Source organism: Varanus komodoensis, unplaced genomic scaffold, assembly GCF_004798865.1.
Source record: "Varanus komodoensis strain SLA01 unplaced genomic scaffold, ASM479886v1 scaffold1, whole genome shotgun sequence".
NCBI classification, from domain to species: Eukaryota; Metazoa; Chordata; class Lepidosauria; order Squamata; family Varanidae; genus Varanus; species Varanus komodoensis.
In genome coordinates, this window is record NW_025335268.1 from 54,868,535 (window position 1) to 54,878,541 (window position 10,007).

The following is a 10,007-nucleotide window of genomic DNA, read 5'->3' on the forward strand; positions in this document are numbered from 1 at the left end:
GAATGGACTCGACTGGCAATGGGGAAATCAGGAGGAAACTCCTCCCAACGCTGGCTAAGTCCCCAGCTTCACACAGCTTCTGTTGTCCCCATAGGGGTTGACATGCTTCATGTAGAATGGATTTGGCTACTACAGGGAATAGCAGCACTGCTCCGAACACCAGCCTGTTCCCGTATCCACTGATCCTTGCTGCTGTCTCCAGGACAGAGTCTTCCAGGGAATGGTGCTTGGAAGTCTAGCTTCACCTCCTGGAGGAATCCAAGGCTGTTCTTCAGGCAAGATGGGGAAACTTTATGGGCTCAATTAGACCCATGGGCTGATCATTGCCTTACATCCTGCACGTCAGACTTTGCTGATTGAAAAGTGCTCCTCAAAGGCACTAAGTGTTGATTTAATATTCATCCAGCAGATCTTACATTTAGACATTAGAAGGTCCATTTGACTTTGTCACTGAGTTATATTAAGCTGTGGTATTCCTGAATTTAATTTAGGTTTTAATCCTGGTAGGTCACATGAAACTGTTTGGGGCCTTCAGTCAAATTAACCTTAATGCAGTACAATCCTGTAGATTATTACTCATAAGTAAGTCTTACTTTGTTCAGTAGCACTTGTCTCCTAGAAGAGGTTTTAGTATTGTGGTGTTCATTTACCATGCTTCTAAACATAAGACAACATTAACGCTGGGACTCTGCTATGCACAAGCCTTTAAAGTCAATGATGGTTCTTTTTATCTTGCCTCCTTTTGATCTATCTTGCTAGTTCATTATTTATTGGTTGATCATTTTTCTAGTCATTATATACCCCTAAGCATAATAGAATCCTTAAGCAGTTTACATATAAATAATAAACTTGCATTTAAAAAAAGTCAGACTAAAATCACACTTAAAATAAAAGTTTCAAAAATCCACACATAACAACAAAAACAATAATATAGAGAGATACTGAAAGAATAACATGGGCACTGTGATTAATTTAAGTTTAAACCTGGGTGATCAACTTTTTTTCCAGAATACTTTTGAAGGATGCAATATTTTCTGCCTCCCAAACTGTATAAGGGAGAGTTTTCCAAAGGATGGATGTTGCTAATGAGAAGATCCACCACTGAGGTGTTATACAGCAATGTCTCAGAATGGCCAGCAACCCCTCCTTTGATGTTCTTGCAGGTCAGCTGGGAAGGTGTTCTGCTAGTTCATTGTGCAATCATGGCACGGGAGTGCAGTGCAACTTTTGTGGAAGATTAGTTGCATTTCAATAAATTGTCATCTGAGATAGTGTCATCTTAATAAATCCTACTCATGGGTCCTTGAGTAAAATGGCCCATCAGTGTTAGCCAATGTAGAGAAACATGCACAAATTAAGCCAGCATCTGAAAAGAGTGCATAAGGAGGAGGAGTGTGAGGGCCACTAAAAGCAATTATTCAACCAGAAAAGCAACTTAAAGCTGCACAAACGCAACTGAGGTTTCCCTAGGTAGTGGCATAGCTAAAGTTTGCCCACCACTAAAAAATCAAATATTAGCTTCACACTGGATAAATTAAGGACCTAATTTTTCCTCCTCCTTTTATTTGTAGAGGCAGATGTGCTCTCTGTTCCAAAGGAAGGCAGTTACATTCATATTTGCCATCCATATCGCATCAGTATTATGTACATAATTATTAGCTACCAGGCCTTGTCCAAGATTTTGTTTCGGACATTCAAAGTTCTAAAGAACTCAGGACCAAGACACCTAGCTGACTCTTCTTCCCTGTGTGCACCAAATTGTCTCCCCGAAATCTTTCAAGGAGGCTTTGCTAGTCATCCCATTTCATCATGTAAGGACTTACGAACAGGCTTTCTTAGAAGTAGTAACCGCCAGTCCCATGTATGGTCTGAGAAGCAGAAACTATGGTGAACTTTAGATGCCTCTTGCAGGGTCCTTCCCTAATGTGTAATCGTGCAGCTCAATTTAACCATGCCTATAATGATTTAATGCACTTATTATTTTATGTTGTATTTTTATTTATTATGAAAACCTCTTAGAAATTTTATGATATCAAGTGGTTTAGTGAAGGAATTTAATGAATAAAAATTCAGATTTTAGAGTGCAGCTCACTTAACTGGGCTTTTTATTGTTTCAGAACAAACAATTAGCATGCACACAATGTATTGTAGCATTTGCCTTGTACAGAAGTCAGGATCATGAACTCTCTACATTAGTTAAGGGTCAGATAATGCTTCATAATGGCTTTCAGCTAAGAACTGTCTCTCTGAAGGACTGCGCAATTGAAGGATTCTGCCCAACACCCAATTTCATGTTTACATTAAATATGAATGGAAAGCAAATCTCCATGAATGAATCTGTTTTGGAGCTTCTTTTGGTAACACTTTCTTACTGTGTCAACTTCTCAGCTGAAGTACATATGACAGATTTCTGAGCATCATCTCTCAGTTGTATGTCCTGCAGGTTTTCCAGCCCTTTGCTATTTCTGTCCCAGGAGGTGCTAGTAAAAATGCAACAGGAAATTAAGATGATGTAAATATGGACATCAGAGCCAAGCATGAGTCTGGCTCAACATCATGTTGCATTGCTAACAAGATAATTGCTAAGATAATAATTTCAAGCTCCATACTTTTCCAGCTGGTCACATCCATCCCTTCCATTGCAGCCCCTGCATCTCTGGGCAGCAGAGCCATATTTTTTCAGCTATCATGTGAAACATTTGTACCTCTGCTTTGAAAATGGGGAACTGTGGCTCAGCAAGATAAGTTCTCCAAAGTTATGCAGTATAATCTGAACAAGAATGTAGCTCCAGATTTCTCAGGAGCAAAGACTAACAAGTTTTTTCTGGAATGAGATGGAGTTTTGTGGCCTGTGTATCCAGCATATTGGTAAAAGCAATCTTGAAATGCTTCCTGACATATACATAGTTCCTATTCCTAAACCTGGCTACTTGGTTTGTCCTTGATCTTTTGCATCAATTTTCAAATGAACAACGAGCATGGCAAAGGCATAATAAACAGATACCTTCCACCACCACTGCATTTTGACACTCATGACCTTGAGAAAATGCAAGCCCGCACTATAAATATTATGACCTTCATCTTAAAGGCAGACACTTAATGCTGTCCTTTTAAGACCCAGGAAAAAGAGGACAAAATGGTCATAATAACAGGCAAAATGCTCTTTGTCCTATCCTAAGTGAGAAATATAATGGGATTATAAAGCAAAGAGTTCCTTACTTAGTATCCATTAAGTGATCTTATTTTAAGTTTTCTTGATCTGCAGTAGCATTTTATTTCCCAGCCAAGACTTGTTGCAGCATCCTAACACTATCTGGAAACTAGGACAGTTACTCTTAAAGAGTTAGCAGTGGTCTGGTGGGAATACAAACTAGGCATTTTATTATACATAGCATCATAGGGCATGCTTCCACTCTTCCCCTTACATGATTATTACAGGAGAATGCCTGCATAGGTGTTAAGTCCTATTCAAGTGTTCTACATCAGAGCCCAATAAATATGCAAATGAGCGAGTGGGCTAGCCCCACTGCCTTTCCATTCTGTATCTACAGAGGCTCCAAGAAATCTGCTATCCTGGAAAGTCAGTGTTCAAATTCATGTGGGGAGCTTCCATGGATATGGAAGGCTCCCAACTTCAGGAAGTCACCCTTCAGGAGCAGAAAGCAAGGAACGTGATAACAAAGGGAGCAAGTCTGGTGTTTGTTAGCCTTAGATGTAAGATGACTAAATAAGGCTTTAGTAACATTTAACTTAGTAACATTTAGTAACATTTAAATTAGTTGTACTTGATTTCCATTGAAATATATGAGATTTCAGGCTTGACTAGAAGGACTGTTGCCTTCCCCCAAGCCTCTTCTATCAGTGCTTTTTTGCAATCAAGCCATGGCCAGTTGTACTGTGGCAGATGATGAGGGAGAGGGTGCTTGGCTGAGTCCATCACTCTGCTCAGCTGTTTTCCAGACCACAGCTGAGCAGTGCAATTAATTTGGGGAAATCATGGGCAAGGTTAATGGGCCTAACACACACATCAGCAACAAAAGGAGTAGAACAATTAAACAGCCCTAGAATGGAATTAAAGCAATGCCATCCTTGTTGCTTGCTTCCATCTTTCTCCCGAGTCCAAGCCAGCAGATCTTCCCCTCCTCACCACTCTGTGAAGCTACTGCACAGATTCCACCTTGAGAAGCAGCCACCTGACTCTTTGGGTTGTTGAAACCCAATGCTTTGCAAAGCCACAGAAAGGTATATCCTATGATGGGTCTTCATTTTGCTCCCTGTCCCTCTTTCTCTCTTTTCTCTTTGTAGCTGTGGCTGTTTGGGAGCACACTCACAGGGCAAACCAAAAAGGAAGGATGTACGTAGCACAAACCAGCAGTGGCCAGAAGCGCAGCATCGTGAAGTTGTCAAGCTTGCACAAGTCTACATGCTGAAGGCTCTGGAGAATGGAGGAGCACATGCACCCCTGGCAGGCAGCTCGCATGGGGTGGGATGAGACCCTCCTCAATAAGAAATTACCTCTGCCAAAGCCTTGTCTTATGTATGCCAGCCAGACGAGTCAGCTCTTAAATATGACTGGCACTGCTGTGTTCCCCTGCTTTTCAAAAAGACTGTTCATGCTGTTTCAGCATGTATGTATGTATGAGGAGGGAAGATTAAGTGCAATTGGTGGGATGCAGACCACTCCTCATGAGAAAAAGGCAAACTTTCTCAAGGTATGTGTGCAAGGCATTTCCTGGCTGTAGGCAGCCCCTCACAGGTGCCATTCCAGAGATTGGCTGACACAGGAGGGCCCACTTTTTTTTCCAGGTGAACCAAATGCTATTAAGGACCTTAGCAGGTTTTCTGTCTCTTCCAGCATCTTCATGCCATGATGATTTTCTTTTTAAAGTTGTAAAACTGCTTTCAGGAGGAATTGGAGATAGTTGCTATTGCACTTGTTGTTTCTATACTCATTTTGACTGTGGCTGCAGACCTTGTGATCATCATCTTTTGTGTGGGTGAATTGTGCTGGGAAACAGTCAGAATTTGGGGTGTTAATTTCTGGCAAGATGATTGCTATCATTTCAGCTTTGTGAAAGAGCCATGGATTATGTCCGTACCGCTACTGAAACCTTATAGAAAGAAAATTGTTGCCGCGGCAGTTGCTGTGTTCCATAATATTATTCACAGGTTGATTTCAAGTTGCATTTGTATTCATTTAAAGATAATCCTTCAGTGTGGAAACTAGTAACCTCTATTTACCCTATCCAACCAGAAAGAAAAAAATTCTCAGAAAGCTAGAAATTGGGCTGTAAAGTGAAATAGTTACTTTAATATATCTTCCTGTGGTTAAAAGGTTGATTAAGACAGTGGACATATTTGTACCATGATAAGTAGTTCACTAGGGGTAAATGGTGTGATGCAAACTGACAGAAAAGGGCCTGTCTCCTATTCTGAAGTTGGTGTCAGGAAGGCTAAAGCAGGAAATGAACTGAGATTAGCAAGGGATGCTAAAAACAACAAGAAAACCTTCTTCGGGTATGTCCAAATTGAAAGACACATAGAAGGTGTCCATCTACTCAGAATGGATCACAAAGTGATGACAGATGACAAGGAAAAGGCAGAGGTACTCAATTCCTACCTTGCCTCAGTCTTCTCTCTCAAGGAGACCTACAACATACATACTGAAGAGGAAGCGCAAGCTGAAAGTGTGGGATGGCAGCCAAAGATTGACAGACAAATCATCCAGGAATATCTGGATGAAATAAACAAGTTCAAATCTCCAGGGCCTGATGAACTCCATTCACAGAGTCATAAAAGAGCTAGCAGAGGAACTCTCAGAACCACTGGCTATTATCTTCAATAAATCTTGGAAAACAGGAGAAGCGGCAGACAACTGGCAAAGGGCTAATCCCCCCCCCACCCCCATCTTCAAGAAGGGAAAGAAAGATGAACCTGGGAACTTGGACCAGTTGGTCTGACATCAATCCGTAGAAGATTCTGGAGCAAATTATTTTAAAAAAATCAGTGTGTAAGCACCACAAAGAAAATGGAGTGATTAATAAAAGCCAACATGGATTCATCAAGAATAAAACTTGCCATACTAATTTAATCTCACTTTTTGACTGAGTGACCTCCCAAATGGACAGCAGGAACACTGTGCTCATAATCTATCTTGACTTTAGCAAAGCTTTTGACATAGTGCCCTGTGATATCCTGTTAAGCAAACTAACAAAGAGTGGACTAGATGGAACAACTATTAGCTGGATCCAAAACTGGCTGCTAAATTGAACACAAAGAGTGCTGTCTGCAACTGGAGGAAGGTAACTGGTGGATCAGTTCTAGGCCCAGCACTCCTCAACATCTTTATTGATGATCTCAGTAAGGAAGCACAAGGAACAATAATCAGATCTGCAGATGATACAAAACTTGGAATGGCTAACACCCTGGAAGACACAAAGAAGATCCAAAACTATCTAGATAAGCTTGAACATTGGGCTGAAAGCAACAAAATGAGATTCAATAAAGATAAATGCCAAGTCTTCAGCCTAGGAGAAAGAAGCCATATTCACTGATACAAGATGGGGAATATTTGGTTCAACAGAACTGAAAAAGACCTTGGAATTATTGTGGACAGCACAATAAATATGAGTCAACAAGGTGAGGTAGCCACAACAAAGGGCAAATGCTATTTGGGATGCATTAATAGAAGTATCACATCCAAGTCACAAGAAGAAATGGTTTTCCTACACTAGTTTCTACACTAGTCAGAACTCACCTAGAATACTAGGCACCAACACTTAAGAAAGATGCAGAAAAAATGTGAAGGGTTCAGAGGAGGGCAACAAAGATGATCCAGGGTTTGGAAACACTGCCCTGTGAGGAGAGACTGAGAGAACTGGGCATGTTCAGTCTTGAGAAGACTGACAGGGGACATGATAGCACTCTACAAGTACCTAAAAAGCTGTGTCAGAGAGGAAGGACAAGATCTCTTCTCTCTCATAGCAGGGAAGAGAACATGGAACAATCAACTCAACTTGCAATGACCCAGATTCAGGCTAGATATCAGCAAAAGCTTCCTCAATGTCAGAGCAATATGACAGTGGGACCAGCTGCCCAGAGAGGTGGTGGGTTCTCCCACACTAGAGACACTCAAAGAGAAACTGGACTGCCTTCTGATTGGGATAGTTTAATTTGTTGTCCTGCAATAGCAGGGGGTTGGACCTGATGGTCCTCTTGTCCCGTTCCAACTCTGCTATTCTATGATTCTATGGAGTTATATACATTATCATTCTTTTATCAATCCCATTGGCAATTCTTTATGTCTAGTGTGATATTGCAGTCTTATCTTTTTTTTTCCCTACACACGCACACACACAAAGGTATACGAAAGAAAAGTTAATCCTGAAAGTGTTTCGCAAGTAGCTGTCACTCTACAAATGGTGAAAGATTTTGTAGTTCAGCAACATTTAGATGTCATCTGGTTGTCATTCTTTCTTCAGTACTTACTTGCACCACAGTGGCAGAGTCATTAAGTACTAAGCACTCTAAAGGATGCAAAGCGCTTTTTCATCATGATCCTATTAAATCTTAGGTGCATCTGTGAAATAAAGAAGTCAGTACAGTCGGGATTAGGGTTGGATGAACCTGCCAGTTTCAGTTTCCCTCAGTTTCTCTTTTTCCCAGTTGTAAGTTAAGGTCATTCCAAACATTAAGGGTTCTTTTCTTTTTTTACATTGTACCCATGAAAATTTGTGAGAATATTTCTGCACATTTCCCCTAATACATGCATTTTTGTGTTCTATTTTTTCCAAAATATACAAAATGCTGCCAGCTGTGTGCGCGTGTATTCTAAGATAGTTCCCTGATACATGTATTAACATTATTTAATGGATATATGCATTTTTGTACATTTTGGTTTGATTGATGAACTCTGTTGTGCCATTTGAAGATGCACAGTTCAAAGAATAACTGACTTTCTGTTCACACATTTATTTTATTTATTTTTCGATTTATATCCTGCCTTTTTCCTACAAAGGGCTCAAGGCAGCTTACATCTCCTCCTCCATCTTATCCCCACAACAACAACCCTGTGAGATAAGTTGGGCTGAGAGTCTGTGACTGGCCCAAAGTCACCCAGTTCCATGGCTGAGCAGGGACTAGAACCCAGATCGTCTGAGTCCCAGTCAAATGCCCTAACCACTGCACCATATTGTTTCTAAAGCATGAAATTAGGTAAGTTCTATTAAAACATAAGCTAAACAAGTTTCTCCTCCATTCCTAGTCCAGTTGTGGACTGATGTTAAAAGATGACCCAAGGCTATTTAATGACTCTTTTTGGCTCTGCGGTTGAACAGAGGTCATTAGACACCTTCATGTAGCCCTTTGCCAGTTTTAGGACATTTAGGATGCAACCCTGTGTATGAATAGGAAAAAAATTTAAAACTCCTAGCATCTCCCAGCCAGTCCTGTTGGGAGTTGTGGAACTTTCCTTTCTGTCTAAACATAGATATGAGTGTGCATCTTTCTGTCTGTCTGTTGATTGATTGATCTATCTATCCATATATCTGTGGCATTATATTTATATTCTGCCTATATTCCAAGAAGCCCATGGCAGCACACCTGAGCTATTTTGTCCTTACAGCAGCCCTGTGAGATGGGCTAAACTGAGAGCCAGTAATTCCTGATCGGATGGTGAGGAGTCGAACCTGGGGCTCCTGAGTCCAGCACCTGCTCCCGCATCACAATGGCTCTTTGATCAAATCTCAGGAGTCTTGTATGGACCATAACAACCTGCTTATCTGTTTCAGCTTTGTCTACAGAGGTCTGTTTCACTTTCTTAGTCTATCACAGTCCAAGAAGAAAGGGTGGTCAGTTCAAGACGATTTCACCATCTCAGTTTCCAAAATCTCTAGATGCTACAGGGAAGAGACAATGATAAGAACATAATCTGATAATAAAATTACTGTATTCACATTCAGTGTTCCATTAAATAACTTGTACCATGTGATTAATTCATGACTCAACTTGGAATAGGCATCCAGTCTGTTCATGGAATTACTGCTTGGTTATCTGAAACATGCCCTTTCCTTTTTGCCAGGTTGCTACCAGTGCTTGCTTCTCATTTGAGAAAGGACAGCAAAGATATCACTGTAGAGCTGTAAGACGAGCTGAAAGTGCAAGTCTCTGCTGAGTACATAATGGATAGATCTTTGTGGTGGGAACTCCCCAAGCCTTTGTCATAATAAAATTAATTCCCCAGAACTGTGAAGGGTTTCAGTCCTGGAACATATTTCCCCCTTTTCACATTGAAATATTAAGGTGGTGAGTTGCAGGAACATGTCCCACTTTGGCTTATTAAATCTATTGACCTTGCTTCCCTCTTCTGGGATTGCTGTTTCTGTTGAATTGTAATTTTTTTTTTCTGTCAAGAAGAAAAGAGATATTATATATGCCACTGCATGTCCTGAGTGTTTCTCTGGTGCCATTTTGTGGTATTTGCAGCCCTCCTTGACATTATCAAATGGATTGACATTTCAAATATTTGCGGTGCTCAGCGGGCACTAATTCAATGAAGCTGAACCCTGGGCTCCGTGCGCTGTGGCACAGCAAGTGGTGTGTGTCTTTTTAATCACAACCGCTGAAATAAGATCAAAAGGCAATGTGTTGCGAAGCCCTTAAAGCTGCTGTCACAGCAGAGCGAGAGACCAGGTGAATGGGAGGGGACCACGGCAGGAGGCAGAGTGATGGAGGACGCACGAGAGCCGGAAGGCACCTTTATCCCACCGTTCCTGTACTCGGTGTTCCTGTGTACGTATTCTTCGGCTGGAGGTGTTCATGGGAAAGGCTGCTCCAGGTGTAAACAGATCTGGCTGTGGAGCCTCCAGATAATCAGTATGTATCACCTAACCAGCACTGCTGCTCCATCCACGTCGATAAATCAAATGAACGCCTATGAGCTGAAACAAACAGAGGTCATGCAGCAGTAATTGCCATGGATTGCACACAATATAAATGAAAGGCTTAGA